Source organism: Euprymna scolopes, chromosome 35 (genome assembly GCF_053919585.1).
Source record: "Euprymna scolopes isolate OS-2025 chromosome 35, ASM5391958v1, whole genome shotgun sequence".
NCBI lineage: Eukaryota > Metazoa > Mollusca > Cephalopoda > Sepiida > Sepiolidae > Euprymna > Euprymna scolopes.
In genome coordinates, this window is record NC_136516.1 from 20,020,214 (window position 1) to 20,039,841 (window position 19,628).

The 19,628-nt window shown below is 31.0% G+C and overlaps 1 protein-coding gene across 1 annotated transcript in view; it reads left to right on the plus strand.

Moving 5' to 3' along the window:
• The first annotated feature begins 392 nt into the window (after window positions 1-392).
• LOC145259724 (uncharacterized) overlaps window positions 393-19,628 on the plus strand; it is a 130,331-nt gene continuing 111,095 nt past the window's right edge. The window contains exon 1 of the mRNA XM_080117412.1: window positions 393-860. The gene's annotated coding sequence lies outside the window, so the exon portion shown is untranslated. The remainder of the gene's footprint in view (window positions 861-19,628) is intronic.

Below are 19,628 nucleotides of genomic sequence, written 5' to 3' on the forward strand. Positions count from 1 at the left end.
CGCGATTAAAAATAAAGTTTGAAGAAAGTGAAAGACAGGGCTAAGGGAGCAATCATTAAATAAAAACACCGTTTACGCAGGGTCCACGTTCCGTGTGAAGTACCAACACTTACTTATCTCCCTTGACTTTTTTTTTTTTTTTTTTTAACAGAACTTAATTTGAGAATGATTTTTTTTTTTTTTATGAAATACATTTAGCACATTTTCTATCGAATCATTTTCCTAATTTCGATATGATATGTAAGTACGTAATAATGTTTTCACCCAAAATGCGTTTGTTTGAAACTATACAAACAGTCTTTTAAAATAAATTCTAAGGGGTGGGCTCCGTAGAATATGCGTTTACCGGAAGTCAACTACCGGAAGTCCATTTTACCGGAAGTCGAGTAACCACGCGTTCGTTTAAATCTGAAATTTAATAAACTTGTACGCGTTTCATTTAAAACAAGACATTTCATTTTTTTTTAATTTGTTCATTCTATAATCTCCCTGGCTCCAAAACATATAAATTCTCTTTCTTTTAGCACGATTCTAGATATATTTAAAATTTTTACTTATAATATCACTTTCTTAATTCTGGTGTCTTATTTTTTTGTTTATAATATTTTAAATACAATCAATTTTTAATTACTTATAAATTTTACTGAAAACGATTTTAAGTGATATTACTCGAAATTTCTAAACTTGCAAAATGCGTTTTTAAATTAAACCTAATTATTTTTGTTGCTAAAATGAACGCAATAAATTCCGTTGAAATTGAAGAAGTAAATTAAAATGTCATAAATGGAATATTTCGCTAATAAGAAAGCAAAAGTATCAAACATTTAACAAGAAAAGAAAGACCGATATTCAATTCAAAGGTAAGTATCTATTTTTGTAAGTTTTTAAGTGAAACTGTACACTTTCTATTATGCTGAAGTTTTTAGTTTTAAAATGACTCCTTGATATTATTTGATTGGTTTCTACCAGTATTTTGTTTAATTTTCTATTTTTGAGCGTTTATCGAGACTCCGAAAATGTGACCTACTCATGTCCGTATGTTTTTCTTGTTCTCACGTAACATTTGGCATTTCTTGTTTTTTTTTTTCAAACTAAATGTCTAGAACCTTTCTAACACCAAAAAAAAAAACTTTACAGTGGCAACTTTCACAAGTTTTCCGGGATGCTGAAAACAAATATATACTTTAAAGTGGCGCAAAGAAATAATTTTGGGTTTGTATTACTGTACACATAGATTCGAAAAAGTTGTCAAAAAAAAAAAAAAAAAAAAAAAAAATATATATATATATATATATAATATATAAAAACTAAACAAAATACTGTTAGAAACTCACTCTATATATGTTACCGTGACATGGGCCCCATGTCACAGTAACAAATATAGAGTGAGTTTCTAACAGTATTTTGTCTAGTTTTTATTTTTAACTCCTTTCTCCAAACTTACCGTGTGAAAGAGAGTCGGCCGCCATTTTTAACTTTCCAGTACATCGGTAAACACAGTATGTTTTTCGAGCTGAATAAACATGTTACATTAAATAAAAACACCGAAAACATATCCGGTTGGGTAGAAAAGTAACTTCTCTTGCCTTTGATAACATTTATTTATTATATATTTGTTTTTTGACAACTTTTTCGAATCTGTGTACACAGTAATACAAACCCGTGTTTTCTTACATGATGCGTTCGCGCGCATATGTGCGTACTGCGTAGCCATAGTGAAGTGACTTATCACATCGCGGAAGAATCTTTTTAGCGGATATTTGAAATAATAAAGTTAGAAAAATGTGATTCATTTTTCTTTGTTTACGTAGTTTTTAATGTTTTTAATTGATCTAAAAAGTTTTCACGAGTTTACAAAACCATTTTTATGTTTTCTGCTCTTTTTTTGGGGGGGGTATTCAATTATAGAACTTCTGTAGTTTAACAGGTGCTTTCTTTGCTTCTGCAGTTTAATTAACCGTTTGGGTTGGTATTACCATACACATGGATTCGAAAAACTTGTCCAAAAACAAATATATAACAAATGTTATGAAAGGCAAGATAAGTTACTTTCCTACCTAATTGAATAATTTTTTAGTGTTTTTAATGTAACGTGTTTATTCGGCTCGAAAACATATAGGTGTTTACCGATGTATCTGAAAAATGCAAATGGCGGCGGACCCCATGTTTATTTAAGTTTGGGAAAATGAGTTAAAACTAAAAACTGTACAAAATACTGTTAAAAACCCATCGAATACTTATACGAATACTTATGTTACAGTAACATACATTGAGTGGGTTTCTAACAGTATTTTTTATAGTTTTTTTTTAGTTTTAACTCCTTTTCCCAAACTTACATATTCAGCAGCACAGTCCGTCGTCATTTGAATTTTTCAAATACATTGGTAAACACTGTTTGTTTTTCGAGCCGAATAAACACTTTACATTAAATAAAAATACTAAAAAATTATTCAGTTAGGTAGAAAAGTAACTTAACTTATCTTGCTTTTGATAAAATTTGTTTTTTTGACAACTTTTTTGAATCTCTGTATAGTAACACGAACCCAACCGTTTTTCTGTAAGTAAGGTACCGACATTTACTGAGTAGAATACCGTTTAACATTTCATAAACATTCTGTGTACATTTACGCTCCCCTCCCCTATGTAAACATAATTTTTATTAAATGTCAAACGGTATTCTACTCAGTAAATGTCGGCGGCGGCTTACTTCTGCAAAAACGGTTAATTAAACTGCAAAAGTACCTGTTAAACTACATAAGTTCTATAATTGAATACCTCCACCCCCAAAAAAGAATGAAAAACATAAAAAAATATTTTTGTAAAGCACTCGTGAAAACTAAACTTTTTAGATCAATTAAAAAACATTAAAAACTATGTAACACGCACACACAAATGAACCACATTTTTGAAAATTTTCTTGTCGACTAAAGATTCTTCCGCGATGTGATAAGTCGCTTCACTATAAGAAAACACTACTGAAGGCGGGGAAATGGTGCAAAATAGGTCCAGGGGTTCATACCATTGCAAACGGTAAATTTGCGACGGTTTTGATTATCAGATTTGTCAGCAACCTCGAATACCCCTCCCTACAAAAAAAAAAAAAAAAGTGTTCCGTGTTCTAGCGTAAGGTAACATTTAGCGAAAGCCCTTAACATGGGGAAGGGAGGGTGTTTTGTAACTATTCTGTGCTTCCATATAACAATTTGATAATAATAAAAAAAAAGATCGTGAAACTAGAATTTAACATAAAAAACATTTAAAAACAGCACATATCAAAAATACATAAGCTCCAAATGTTTTATCAAAATTATATTTTCTTACGCAGACTTTTCATTAAATGCCTTTACTATTCTATTCTGTGGTCGAACACTACCTTCGCCCCCTCCCCCATGTAAACAAAAATTTTTGTGAAATGTTAAATGGTATTCTACTTGGTAAATGTCAGCGCGTTCGCGTTACTCACGGAAAAATGGTTAGTTAAACTATATTAATTACCTTAATTGAACTGCAGAGGCACCTGTTAAACTACACAAGTTCTATAATTGAATACCCCCCTAAAAAAACGAAAAACAATGTTTTTGTAAAAACTTTTAGATCAATTAAAAAGCATTAAAAGTGCGCGCGCGCACACACACACACAAACTTTTTTTTTTAAGTTTATTTCCAAGGTCCGCTAAAGATTCCTCCGCAATGTGGTAAGTCACTTTACTACACGTGTGTGCACACATGTAAGAAAACACTACTGAAGGCAATGAAATGGCGCAAAATAGTCCCAGATTTCAGGGGTTCATACCATGCAAACGCTAAACTTGCGACGAGTTTGTTTCTCGATAAAATATTTTTATTCAAATAATGCTCGTGACTGGGGGGGGGGGCGGCTCAAATAGTACTTCAAAAAAGTTTTTGTGATTAAATAAACCAATGAAAACCATTTGTGCATTCGCTTTCAGAGAGAAGTCATTAAAAAAAAAAAACCTTCATGCAGGGTCCACATTCCCCGTGAAGTACCATATATTGATGCATTTTTATACAGTGTTTTGATTTTCGAAAATTTTTGTGTTCAGAAAAAAATTTACAGCGAAAAAAATATATACATACAAGAAATAAATGTTACCACAGCCAATAAGTTAATTTGGCACTTCTACAGAATTGGGACAAGATTTTGTAGTCAACAAATGGAGTTTTCAGATAAAAAACAATGGTTTCAACTGATTTTTTTCCTTTTTTTTTTTTGTCAATTCTAATAAGTTACAACGTTAGCATCTAAATTATGCAGTTAAAATTACCTGAATATATTTATTACTGAATTATTAAACAAAACAACTTTAATCGTGTTAGCAGATGAAAATTTTCGGCCATCTTGTTTAAATTGAAATGGAAAATTACCTCCCTTTTGAGCTCTCCTGTGTTTTACAATTTTCATCCAAATCTATTTTTATTTTCTTTAATAAATAATTTTCAACCTTATCGATTTTCGTAATTTTTTGATATAATCATAAAAATACGAGCAATACGTAGACTGTTTTCATGTGAAATTCAGTTTTACGGTTTGCGAAATTTCGTTCCACTAGTGTAAAGCGCCATTAATTTTATTCCTACCTGGCCCATTTGTTTTGGTTTTCAAGTAGTTTTTATTGCTCTTTATTTAATCTTTAGAACGGCTTTAAGAATAAATACCCCCAACCACAATGTAACTGTAATCTAGTAACTTTTGTAGCAGAAACAAATGGAACTTTTTCTTTGGCGAATTGGTCCTGGATATGACCTTAAACTATATCCAGTGTGGTGAGGCCACAGCTTGGGGGCTTTGGGGAGTGTGGAGCCACCCTTTAATTGCATTGTTCCCAGGTCCACTGACCTGGAGTGGAGTGCTGGAGTGGTAGTACCTGTTAGGGTCCCAACTATGGGTTAAATAGAAACCGACTTGAAAACAACAAATATATTCTATTAAAATTTTTTTCTTAAATCTTTGGATTCGGCATTAAATAACCTGAAAAGGGTTGATATGCCGTAAAACAAAACCAATCAACTTTCACAAATCAATGCCTCTCCCCTGTGCTATTTGGCCACATATTGACCAATCAGGTGTGTGGCGCATTGATCCTTTCTATCTCTGAAGGAAATCGGGCAGCTTCCGGTGTGAAGGAAAAGAACTCTTCCTTACCGAGAGAGACAGACACCAAACAGAACGGACCCTTTTTCTTCGCTCTCTCTCCACCTCTGTGTTATTTCATCCGGTATCGATGATTCCCACTGGGAATAACTACCGCGATAGCACCAAGTAGCCAGTTTTTACCCTGGGATAATATCTCCCTGCGAACAGTCGCCCGAATAAACCTTTTATGAAGTTGTTGTGTTCGTCATTTCAGAAGCTTGTGTGGAATTGTTTATTTGCTTAGGTTGTGCCCTAAAAGCTCAAACCCTAAACTTTTGTACCATTGAGAAGAGACTTAAAATAAACTAGTAATATTAAAAATTTTCTATCATAAGAAAATAACGAAAATGCGAGACTAAAATCGTGTTTACATTATCGACACTTTAAAACAACTTTCCTTGATTGATCCTTTTGAAAGCGTAAACTGTGCTTTGCTTCCCTTGTTGAGATAGTCAAGAGATCGATATTTTTTTTAAATATGTCGTAAGCAAAAACAATATTACATACTTAATTGTCATGTCGAAAATAGTAATATATCCAAAAATTACGAAAATTCATCAACGTTATTTATAGTTAAATCATTTTTACGGAAAATTGGCTAAAATTGTATTTTTCTTAGATGTTATAAAGTAGATGGTAAGAGTTCACACTCAAAGCACATAACTCTGAGCGTAAAATTTAGATTACACCGTTGTCATCTGACATTTGTAGTCCATAGCAATAGACCCTTTTTTTTTTTTTTTTTTTTTTTTTTTTTACTAAAAACACAATAGCGGTTGTTCTACTCAATGAATTTTCATGTTTTTTTAATATATTACTATTTTCGACATGGCAATTAAGTACGTATTATTGTTTCTGATTAAAAAGAACTTTTTTTTTTTTTTTAATCGATCTGTCGATCTGTTCAGTCTCTTAACAAGGACTGCATAAACCTACGCGTTTAAGAAATCTAGCAAAAATCAACGATACTTATGTTACCATGCTATTTTGTTTTGTTTGTTTAAAGTATTTTCAAGTAAAATTCAATTTTTTTTTTTATTAAATTGTTAGGTGAGATTTCAGAATAATTACAAAACACCCTCCCCATGTTAAGAATGGCTTTCTAAATGTTATTTCAGCATGGTAGCATAAGTACCAAATCAACTAATGGCCAACAGATTTTCATGAAATTTTCAAAACTTATTAGTTTTTAAATGATTTTATATTCTAAAAACAGTTTTCGTTAAATTCAAACGTGCAGGTTTCTATAATGTAGCGCTATTAATAAGTAAACTTTTATTAAAAGAACATAATTTAACTGTAAACACAGGTTAACCTTCTCACACCATAGAAACACCCCCTGTAATAATTAATACATACAATCTCAATCAATAAATTACACTACAAAAACACATTTCATTTCTGTTACACACTTATATTTGAATTTTAACAGACATATTCTTTCCAGAAAGAATATTAACTGCATTCATATCTTTTAAAAACATTAATGACTATATGATGTTATTAAAAAATCTCCCTCTCTTTAACAACGCAAGCCACTCGCCTCCTTTTTTGAATTTCCAACGTCTTTTTCTGTTTCTGAAATAGAACAGTGTCACACTTTGCACATGAAACATTTTCAAATATTTGTACTGGTGTCTGTTTTCTTAATCGCATTCATACAGAGGAAGTCTTAAAATAAAGACGAAACATTGATGAACACATAACTCTGTTTGTTCCTTTTTTATTTCTCTATTTTGTCGGGATACTATTTCCATTATTCTCATCATATATATATATTTGTATGCACACACATATCTTGCCATGGGGTCCCGATTTCGAATCTCGCTAGATTCATACTCTGAGTCGTAGACGACAAAACAAGAACTTTGTGTGTGAGTTCATTCCCTATGGACAATGAAACAGCTGGGCTGATATTTATGAAATTTCTTAGAAAGGTTTTGTGTCGGAATGTCTTTGATAAGTATCAGTAATCCAAAAAATCTGATGAAAGGAGAAACAGGATTTTGACTAAAGTTAATATTACACAGCCTAACCTCGCAAATGCATTTGAGAAATTTTATTACAACACAAGCAGTAAGGCCTGGCATATAAAATCAACAGTAGGCTCTGTGATCGCATAGAGGCGCTGTAACGTGATCATTAAGCTTTAACAGTGTTGCTATATATCAAGCCTTGGACCCACATGTTGTCTCAGACTTTGTCGCAAAGAAATAAACCGCCCATAAAAAGGGAAAGAAATAAAAATCCAGTTCAACATTTTTTTTTTTTTTTAAGTGCAAATAAAAAGCAATTTCTTTGTGGTTCTTCCAACAATAACGCATTTCATTATCGTTCAAAAGTCTTTTTGCACACGTTTTACAGTGCTCTGCTATATAATATGTGACATAACCAGCACTTTTCACCCTCCTTTATACACGCCCATTTTTCCCAGCATGCAACTTGCTTTTCCTCTTGACCATGTGTATTTTTTTTTTCTTTTTTTTTTGTGCCGCAAGTTTGCACACACTTGCTAATTTTCATATCGCTTAAACAGCTGCTGCTAATATTTTTTACTAGTAAGCTATTCTACAGCTGCTGCTGATTTTCTCATTCATTGATGCTCTTTTACGATAAGAGTGCACTGCTTCATTACATACATTCCATTCCAAAAAATCTTTACAAGAATTTTAATAAAATCTTCCTGAAGCAATAAAAGGAAACAATGAAAACTCAAATTCACAAAATGAAACCTGAATAATTAAATCTAAATAAAAATGTCTTAGTGTATCGTTTGTTCAACATTTCCATTTATACATTTTCTTTTTTACCTGTCAGAAATTCATTCCTTTATTTATTAATAAAATTTTAATGTGAACAATATTTTACAAAGTCAGTTAATTTCATGCAAAACCAAATCAGTTTGAATTGTCTTTGATGTTTATTTTTCCTGAGTCTGTAAATTTATCAAACTGAAATGGATTCTTTTTTATTTTAGTAATAAAGTCAGTTTATTTCTTCTTGAAAGTCTTCATAACACATGTTATACTGTTAATTGTATTCCAAGATACATTTATACATGTTTTTTGTGAGTGTTTATTTATTTATTTTTTTTTTGTGCAACATTTTTTCTTATTTTCTTATATCAACCTTCGATTCCCTTTCACCATCCTATCAGTCATAACAATTATATCTCTCATTGCTCGGTTGATAGCTTTCTATGTCAACTTCCCAAATAATTTTCATTTGGTTAAAACATCTTTGAAATCTTTGACTAAATTAGTAAGCATAACCTTTTGCTAAGTTTTATGACTCTTTTGTCTAGGCGCGGCCAAAACAGGAGTAAGTATTTTATCCAATCAATACAAAATTTTCAATGATTATTAAATGAAGAATGAACTATATAATGGTGTACTTTTTCCATAATCGATATTTATGTATATTTTTTTTCTGCCTACAACCCCTCCCTTCTTTATTAGTGATTACAAATATACCTAAAATGATCAGCCAAAACTAAAAATGTATTGTGGAGAGAGTGAGGATTGTAGATCTAACAAAAAAAAAAAAAAAAACAGCAGCACACATATCAGATTGAAAATCCGAATTTTTAATGTATTTTATTTTTCATCCATTGTGTTTTGAAGTGTGAAATTCGTTGAATATTTTAATTATTCCTTCATATTAGCAACATTTTTTTTTTTTTTTAAAAATTATTTTTACAAAAAACACTCCTTTTAAATGTTTGAAAAATAAATAATTAAATTTCTTTTAGTGAGCCCAATATTGCTAATATAGCATTAAATAGGAAATGCTGTGAAGAATCGATACCAAAAAAGAAAAGATTGATAAATAACTGCGCATTTTGCTAAAAATACAATTTCTTTCGGCAATTTGTCATTATGTGATATTTCCTGCCCATAAAGGCCTATAAACAATTGTTCGTATTTAGTTCCCCTTTCCCTTTATGCTTTGACTTGAGCTTGATTTAGTTTAAAGTGTGGGGGACTTGCATCTACTACACTCTCTCGTCCAGAAACTCTTGGCTGTGGTGGCAAGACGGGTCATGATGACAGAGCGTGATACTAGATGCAGGAGTTGCTTCCAACATGCACGGCGTCTAGCATTCCCAACATGGTCACCCATGTGGTACTAACCAGCTTTGTTGTTGTTTAATTTTGGGGTTCTGTAGGCAACAAATATGTAACACTTATGAAAAAAGAATTAAATTTTTATAAAGTTGATTCTTCACTTTGTCAAAACAAACGTTAAAAATACATGGAAATTTACAGGATTAAATGACTTCAGTTTTTATTCATGTAAAGGCTACCATAGTTTCTTTTAAACTATCATTTAACTCTTGCATTTTTTAGTTTTGCCACACAAAATCTATAGAGTGAGATAAAAGATGGAATTTATTTGAAATTCAGTTTATTATGTTAAAATATTTTTGCATATTTTATAGGAAATCATTCTAAATCTTATTTAGACGAAAAAAGAAAAAAATTGATTTTAAAAAATATACAAATGTGTTATTCATTGAGACAAAAATGGCGGTGAATAGTTTTTTTTCTTTTGAAAATTTAAAATTCTATTAAAATAATAGAAAAAGGTTTTATATTATTCTGCTTTTCATGATAAAATGGGCTTTTATCTTTCTGAAAAAGAAAAGTTGCTCAACAACAATGGATTTTAATAGACTTTATTCGTAAAAAAAAAAGTTTTTTTTCTACCATATTTTAACCGTGCCTACATTTGTCTTTTTATTGCTCAGTTACTTTTAACGGGATTCTTTGAGAGGACACTAGTTAATTTAATCCTTTATTTAGTCCACGGCCTCTTTTTGCCTCTTATTGCTCTACTCCTTTGGCAAGATTATTCAAGGCAATTACGATCAACACCTGACCCAACGGTCCAGAGGCTTTATCCGTGCCCCCGACTTATTCAGGTAACAACATTATACAATTATTGCATTTTCCCCTTTTTGTGCCACAATACAGTTGTACCTTAAGTATCGGCAGTTCTGCTAACTAACGTGAGCACTGCTTATTCACTCACTACTTCTCTAATTTCCATTATCCTCTAAGCTACTTTGTTCACAAACCAAATCCCCAGAACCAGTGTCAAAAACATTTTTGTTTCTTATGCCTAAGTAACCTTTCAACACCAGGAAATTTAATTTTTTTGTTCGCATTCTCTCGGAAAAGTTAGGATTATCTACAGAAAAATTTGCTACTATTTACATCCTCCATCTCTATAATCAAGGACTGTGAGAACCCCAAACGTTTAGTGGGTACTTATCTTCCTACCACAGCGGCAATGCAAGCTGCTGTGTTTTATCGGCATAAAGAGTTTGTTTTAAAGAATAATTTCCTTCATGCCAAGTGTTTTACTAAACTGCTATGCAGTTTTGCTTGCTATTTATTTAAAAATTAAAATAACTTAAAATTTTTATATTCCAGTGTTCAGTGTTTATCTGAATTCAAATAACAAAATAATGATAAAAGTTCAGGCACTGTTTAAAAAAAATTTACAAATTGGACAAATTGTTTTTAAGTCACTCAGCATAGTCTGTGCTAAGAATAAGTGTCTTTATTTATATATATATATATATATATATATATATATATATATATATATATATATAAGACACTTATTCTTAGCACAGACTATGCTACTTAATTTAGCTGAAATAATGCGAAGCTCGCGATTTGTTTACAAACAAAACGTTTGAGCCCTCTACGAGTGGCGGACGGATGTTTATTTAAATAGGCATTCGGACAGTTTAATTTCGGCCACCGATTCCGTAGTCAGAGGGTAGGACTGCCGACTGTCATCACGACGGTTCTAGGTTCGATCCTCGGCTTGGGAGAGGTGTTAGTCTAGCGGCACTGATGAGTTGTGAAACAACGAAACAGGTCTGTATGCCGATGACTAAAATATATTTTATAAAGCTCCCCTCTTCGGTAGAGCACTCTCGTAAATTATCTTACTCGCTACTTAATTTAGCTGAAATAATGCGAAGCTCGCGATTTGTTTACAAACAAAACGTTTGAGCCCTCTACGAGTGGCGGACGGATGTTTATTTAAATAGGCATTCGGACAGTTTAATTTCGGCCACCGATTCCGTAGTCAGGGGGTAGGACTGCCGACTGTCATCACGACGGTTCTAGGTTCGATCCTCGGCTTGGGAGAGGTGTTAGTCTAGCGGCACTGATGAGTTGTGAAACAACGAAACAGGTCTGTATGTCGATGACTAAAATATATTTTATATATATATATATATATATATATCAGTACTTGTACAGTTTAGTCAAGACATTTAAAAATGGAAATATCGAAAAAAGATTATATTGTACGTATCTGTTTTGGGCTGAAGATCTCCAAAAAAATTTCATTTAATTTGATAGAGTAGTTTTTATTTTACAGCAGAAAAAACATGTTTTTATGAGAGCGCATTGAAATCAGCCATTACGAAATTTGTTGAACATGCCAAAGGGAAATAACTTCAGTTAAAGCGCCGACTCTCCCTCCCCATCTTTATTACTAGCTTTCTTCCTAAAGATCGAACCTTTTGCTCGGTATGGTAACAAATTTTTTTTTTTTTTTTTTTTTTTTTTTTTTTTTGCTATAAAATAAAAACTACTTGATGAAATTAAGTGATTTTTTTTTTCAAAGAACTTCAGACTATAACGAGTACGTACAATATAACTTTTTTTTTTTCAATATTTTCATTTTTTAATGTCTTAACTAAATTGTATAAGCGCCGAAATCTCTTATTTGTATTTATTATATTTAATCTTTTTTCACAATAGCAGGATAAATATTCAATTATAAACGACCCATAAGCTTAGAACAAAATTGCTGTCTGTAGAATTAAGTCAGATTTATTTATATATTTATTATTTACTAAACACATTATACATTATTATATTTACATTTTTTCTCATGTTATAATAGGTTAACCATCCATTTCAGTGTTGTAAAACGTCCAGCGAAGTTTTTTAAATTTTAAAACTATAGTAATCCATATAAATAAATTGGAGATACCACTTAAACAGTCCAAACACAAACTTATAAAAATATGTTCAAGTCAAAATCGTTTATTCTAAATTCCTCTCCAAAACAAGACAAGCTATTTGCTACGTTAAAATGAGTATGCAACAATATCCTTCATAACAATGTACAACCAATCCGAATTATCATTAGTATTAAAAACATTGACGATAAATCCACAAAACATCCTTGAGCAACAAAAAAAATGACTGACAGGCATGGAGAAAATTCGAAAGTGAGCAAACAAGAAGCGAAAAATTGTACTCTCTGACTTTTTTTCTCTCCCTTGGCCTATTTTTTCATTTTTTACCCTTTTTGGCAAAAGGCCTGGTCACCAGTATCCAAATCAATATTATATAACATGCCCGTTACACTTTTACCGTGTCGCTACATATCAAACATCAGACCCACTCGTTCTCTGAGAGTTTGTCGCAAAGAAACAAACAAAAAAAAGGGGAAAGAAATAAAAATCCGACTCTCCATTTTTTTTTAAAATGCAAATGAAAAGCATTTATTTGTGGTTCTTTGCATTTCATTATTTTCAAATGTCTTTTCGCACACACGTTTTACAACACGATCATATAACATGCCTTTTAAAAATCTCTCCCCGTCACCTCATGCCAGCCTTAACCAGCGCTTTCTCACCCTTATTTTCACACGTACCTTTTCCCTGGCATGCAACTTGCTTCTCCTCTTGACCACGTGATATATTTTTCTTTCCTTTCCTTGTGATGCAAGCTGACACACACTTGCTGATTTGCTTATTGCTAAAATGGCTGTTGCTGCTAATATTTTTGCTAGTCAGCTATCTTACGACTGCTGCTGATTTTCTTGTCATCACTCTGTTACAATAGGAGCACATGAACAGCACCTTCAAAACGAATATTTCTGTTTAGAGCACAAATGAACCATGATACTTGACTTTCGCATTTTAAACTTTAATTTAAACCATTATGTATGAAAAAATAATTTTATTAAATTAACAGTAGGTTCTCTATAGTACAATGTAGACTACAGTATTGTCACTGAACTCCTTGACCTTGAGAAGTTTAACAGGTGCCACCCAATTTCTTTTATGGAGATCTATAAGTGTAGCAAATTTGAAAAAAATCTGTGTTGGACATGGTATCTGTGCCCCCCCCTCCCTCCAATTTGTTGATTTGACCTGGAATGAGCCATATATATATATATATATATATATATATATAATCTCAGTTGTAAATAATTCCCAAACCACAAGTACATTTATATCATTTTATTTGCTATATGGTATGTCTTACACGTGTTTCGTTGAATGATATATACTAAACAACTCAGCAAAGACCCATATAAATCCATATAAGTAGTAATACACACGGACGAAAAAACGCTTTGGATAATCACAGATTTCAAGGTAGTTCTACTAAAATAGCCATATTTTTTAAACCAAAGCACTTCAAGTCTTCAAATTACTACTGTTTTGTTCGGAAATGAATATACTTTCAAATGAATTAATAAATATGAATGTACATTATATATTTTAAGAGTTTTAAGCAAATAAAGTGATAAAAATGTGAACGTCATAAAATGGCGTTTTCGGTAAGGTTTTGTAATGACCCCCCCCCCCTGTTTTCTAAAGGTCCGTACCGTGATTGTATGAAGAATTTCGTCATGAAATTTGGGAACCAATCAGTAGAGGTGTTAATCTTAATACTGTCAAGTGTCCGAAATATTTTTGACCATTTCTTTTTTTGTCGTGTTAAAAATAAGACTTTAATATGACGAGTATTGAACATTTTGAAAAAAATTTTTTTCGGACACCCAGTAGTAAGTAAATCAATCTTTTTACTATCTTTATCAATTAAAAGTATTATTTTATGTTGAGTAGGACCGCAGTAATTGATAATTTAAAAGGACCTACCCGAAAAAAAAATTGTTTCTATTTCTCGAATTTGGTCAAATGAAGTTAGTATTACTAGAAGCAGCAGCAGAAGCAGCTCCAGCCGCTCCAGCCTGTAGAATCAGCCATAGCACAGTGTAAACAACACGCGTTCTTTAATTTTTATTCAAGAACGAATTAAGAAAAACATGAAAATATGAATATAAATGTTCTTATATGTTTTAATTAGAGCTATTTTGTTATCAGAATAACATTAGTTTAGAACTATTCGGTTTTCAGAATGTATAATAACAACAATCCCAACCAATTCGACATTATGAATCTGTTGCAATTTCTCACATTTCTCGTCAAATTTAAAAACATGGTTAAAAAATCAAAATAAACTTTTGGAGATATATAGCTTGCATGCACTTTTATTCTTTAAATTAGTTTTGAACAGCGAATTAAAACAATGTTTTACTGCGAACAGCCGAACAGCCACAAATGTTTTTTTTTTTCAAAATCAAAATAAGTATCAAAATCTCGTTTATACATAGATGCGAAAAAGTTGTCAAAAAACAAATATATAGCAAATAAATGTTATCAAAGGCAAGATAAGTTACTTTTCTACCTAACTGGATATATTTTTGTGTTTTTATTCAATGTAACATGTTTATTCAGCTCGAAAAACGTACAGTGTTTACCGATGTATTGGAAAATTAAAAATGGCGCCTGGCCCGACTCTCTTTGACATGGTAAGTTTGAGAAAAGGAGTTAAAAATAAAAAAAAACTACACAAAATACTGTTAAAAACTCACCGAATATAGGTCAGCCTATGTCACGGTAACATATATTGAGCGAGTTTCTAGCAGTATTTTGTCTACTTTTTTATTTTTAACTCTTTTCCACAAACTTACCGTTTCAAGAGTCGGGCGCCATTTTAAATTTTCCAAAACCTCGGTAAACACTGTTTTCAAGCTGAATAAACATGTTACATTAAATAAAAACACTAAAAAATGATCCAGTTAGGTAGAAAAGTAACTTGCTTTTGATAACATTTATTTGTTATATATTTGTTTTTTGACAACTTTTTCGAATCTGTGTATAGTAATACAAACCCTCAAAATCTATATCAATATTCTTGAAATTTTAAAAGAAAACACATCAAACTACAATTAGGAAGCTTTTTATTTAGTTATTTTTTTTTCTACTTATTTAGCGAAAGATATTTTTACAACCTGCTCCAGCGTAGTATAAACGGCCTATGGAATTAACACCTTCAACCTCGAAAATAGAAATCAACAAATTTATGGAATTTTCTTTGAAATTTCGCAATGCAGTTTCTTATTAAATTAAAACTAAATATAACATTTGCTGACTTATTTACCTGTCGAATACACACACACACACACACACACACACACACACATATATATATATTTCTGTAAAATATTTATTTGAAATGGAAACGGCATTTTGCAGTTAGGACAACAAAACAAAAATGAAGTAACGGTTCGTATTCCTAAAACACTCTTTAACCCTAACAATAACACTAAGTTCGAGTGGCAAGCCCTCCCCCCAATAAAATACCTCTGTAAGCCACATACAAGCATCTAAAACAAACAAACAAAAAATAGATCCTTCCTTAAAGAAAAATACACATAAAAATAAATTGGTTTACTGTCCTAAAATGCTAGAATGGCCAGGAAATGGTGAATTATTTTACATTAAATTTTTGTGAAACTAACCGCTCCCTACCACTAATATTGTTTTTGTTAGCTTTGTCTCTGTCAAGTTTTCGGTATGTTCACACATAATTTTCCTTAGCCCCTACAATTAATTCAAAGTCCGAATGGCAACCCACCCCATATTCTCATTGCATAGAAACCCTCTTAAAACTACACATAATCATCTAAAAAAAAAAAAAAAAAAAAGCATGCATATTTTCCCATAGAAAAAAAAGCAGTTAACTGCCCTAAAATGCTAGAATGACCTATATTAGGAAATTATTTTACATTCAATTCTAAAATAATTGTTTATCTTTCATTAAAGTTTTTCATGGTATTTTATACATAATTTCCTAAAAAGGTAGAATCACATTTTGGAGGGGTGGTCAGAAGGAGTTGAGTGGGGTTAAACAGAAGGTGTTAATCTACAATAATACCAAAGAAATATTGCAATATATTCATTTTTAAATGATCTTATGTTTAGATTCAAGTTTTTTGTACATAAAGCACATTACAATTCAACTTTGAGTTCTCCAACTTCTTTTCTGTTTATGGATACATGGCATTTTTAAGGAATTGCTGCATATTTATGCACATTTACTGCAGATTATTTGGAAACCATAAACTTGGGAGATTTTCAGTTGCATATTCTGATTCCTTGTACAAAAATACACTTATATGGTAAATTTCATTTCTTAGTCTTGTGTTTTAACAAAGATATGACATTTTTACTGAAAAAGTAGTGTAAAAAATGTGACGAAATGCATATGGTCTTAAAGAGGGAAAAATATCCAAACGTGTGAGTAATCAGATTTAAAAAATTTAAAAAGATTCTTTCTTAGCTCATCAAACTCTTTCTATGCATACCAATATTGAAATATTTCAAGCTATTTCAATTTTTTCATGTGTATTGCTAATATAAGATTTAATTTTTATTTTTATTTTTTATTTTTTTTTAGAAAAGAGCCAAAGGGGGAAGACTGATTTCTTTTAAAGTCATAAAAGCAAAAAGTACAAAAATCCTTAGTAATTGTAAGTTAGTAGAATCCCGGGATACGGTGACCCTAGGATACTTTTTTTTCGGTTACGATGTGGAATATGCTGTTTTTCCGGCTCCCAATTATGATATTTGGCCCGCCTTACCGTGTTATATATAATGTTATTTGATTATATACGTGTGTCATTTTTAATGCCGTATCCCGGAGTTCTACTGTACTGTGTGTATGTGTGCGTGTATGTGTGTGTGTGTATATATATATATATATATATATAATGTGTGTGTGTGTCTTTACATAAGCAGTAGTTTGCTGCTACACAGTCATGAGCATGTTTCGGTTTACTAGTATTTACTAACTAGAGACCTCATCAGGCAACAAACCTTATTTTCGAAAACGGAATCCTAAATGAAGAGCGAAAATTTATCCTCATGAATGAATAAACTAATAAATTCGCACCCAATTCAACCCTGTTCTTCACACTCATGATAAAAAAGCCTTCTTTTGCTGAGGATAGATTTTCGCTCTTCATTTAGAATTCCGTTTTCGAAAATAAGGGTTGTTGCCTGATGAGGTCTCTAGTTAGTAAATACTAGTAGACCGAAACATGCTCATGACTGTGTAGCAACAAACTACTGCTTATGTAAATACAAATGTAACCTGCTCTACTTCTGTATTGAGCACTCTTGTATGAACCTCGTTATATTTCACTGGTTACCCTACCTTTGGAAAATAGCAACCTCAAATTATATATATATATATATATATATATATATATATACTAGTGGTGGGACGATTAATCGGAATCGTTAATCGTAAGAATCGTGTATTTTGGGAGGTATCGGAATCGCATCGTTAAAAAATACCTTAATTTTCCGATTCCTTCATTACGATTCTTTTAGTCTGATGTTGAAAAAAAGAAAAAAAATTCCTGATATTTCTAACCGCAAGAGAGAAATAAAAAGAAACCAAAGAAATTCATTATTAACAGGGCAATGCTTAGTGCCCCTCCCTTACAAGGTTCATTCATTCAGATCTATTGTAATCAAAACTACAAAAGAGTTAACTTGAAAAGAAGTATGCAGGGCTCTACATTGCGAGTAAAAATAAAAATAAAACGCTTATCTTTTTGGCGATTGTTTTTTTTTACTGACAAATCTTCTAATACTGAATGAAAAAGCTTTTTCAACTTATATTTTCTTAAAATAAAACGAGCAAAGTCAAATTATTTAAACAGTAAAAGGTTTAATAGAACAATATACTTTTTTTTTCTTTTTTTAAAAGAAGGCTTTTGAAAGAAATATCTCTAAAATGAAATTGATCACGTTGTATTATTTCGCAAAGCTTTGACAGTAGTCGGTTTCTTTTGAAGTTTCAAAAAAATCGACCCCATACCTATCTCTTCCAAACCTAAAGTTATTAAATAACCCCCTTCGTTAATTTAAGGGTAATTAATTCAATTCAGTCAAGTTTTTTTTTTTTTTTAATTTCATTGAAATAAAATCCATTATTTTTTTTTCTCCAGAAAGATAAAACCCTGAATTTGATTATATTAAAAGCAGAATAATATAATCTTTTTTCTAGAATTTTAAATTGAAAATTAAGTGTTTTGCGCAGTTCTTTGCCGAACGAAAAAGAAATTAATATATATTTTTTTAAAAGGTTTTGTAATCAGTTAATTTTTATGTCTAAATAATATTTACGATTAATTAAATAATTTCATTTTAAAAAGTATTTATAAATAGAATTTTACTAAGGACTTATAGTTGGGTTTGTATTACTGTACACATAGATTCGAAAAAGTTGTCAAAAAACAAATATATAACAAATAAATGTTATCAAAGGCAAGATAAGTTATTTTTCTACCTAACTGGATATATTTTTCGGGTTTTTATTCAATGTAACATGTTTATTCAGCTCGAAAAGCACACAGTGTTTACCGATGTATTGGAAAATTCAAAATGGCGCCCGAGACTCTTTAACACGGTAAGTTTGGGAAAAGATGTTATAAATAATAAACTATACAAAATACTGCTAGAAACTCGCTCAATATGTTACCGTGACATATTTTGATATATATTCGGTGTTTTTTTTTTAAATAGTATTTTGTCTAGTTTATTATTTATAACACCTTTTCCCGAACTTACCATGTTAAAGAGAGTGTCGGGCGCCATTTTGAATTTTCCAATACATCGGTAAACACTGCATGTTTTTCGAGCTGAATAAACATGTTACATTGAATAAAAACAAAAAAAATGTATCCAGTTTGGTAGAAAAGTAACTTATCTTGCCTTTAATAATATTTGTTTGTTATATATTTGTTTTTTGACAACTTTTTCGAATCTGTGTACAGTAATTTATAAATTATTAAATTAAATATTTATCTTTTTTATATTTAATTAGTATATATTTTCTTTCTCTTCGGCTATATTTTTTTTATTGAATTCATTAAATCTGTTAATTATGAGGACCAAAATAATGAATCGTGTGTATTTATTCTCTAATTTTCTTGTTTTTGTTCTGATATATAAATTCTATTTTATTTGTTTTTTCTCTGAAGGATAAATTCTATTTTCTTTGAGTTTTTTTTTTTTCTGTATTCCAATTAAGTAAAATAAATTTTCTCTAGAATAAATTTTGCTAATTTTTCCGTTTAGTTTGCTATATAATAATTTTATTTAATCCAAAACACGACGGTGTAGACATAAAATATCTCTTCCAAAGTTAGGGAACATATTTGGGAACTACCGACCATAAGTATAAAACTACCTGGTATATTTCAAAACAATAAATTCCCTAGGAATCGGAATCGTACTTGGTATCGGAATCGTTAATCAATATTTTCCTGGAATCGGAATCGT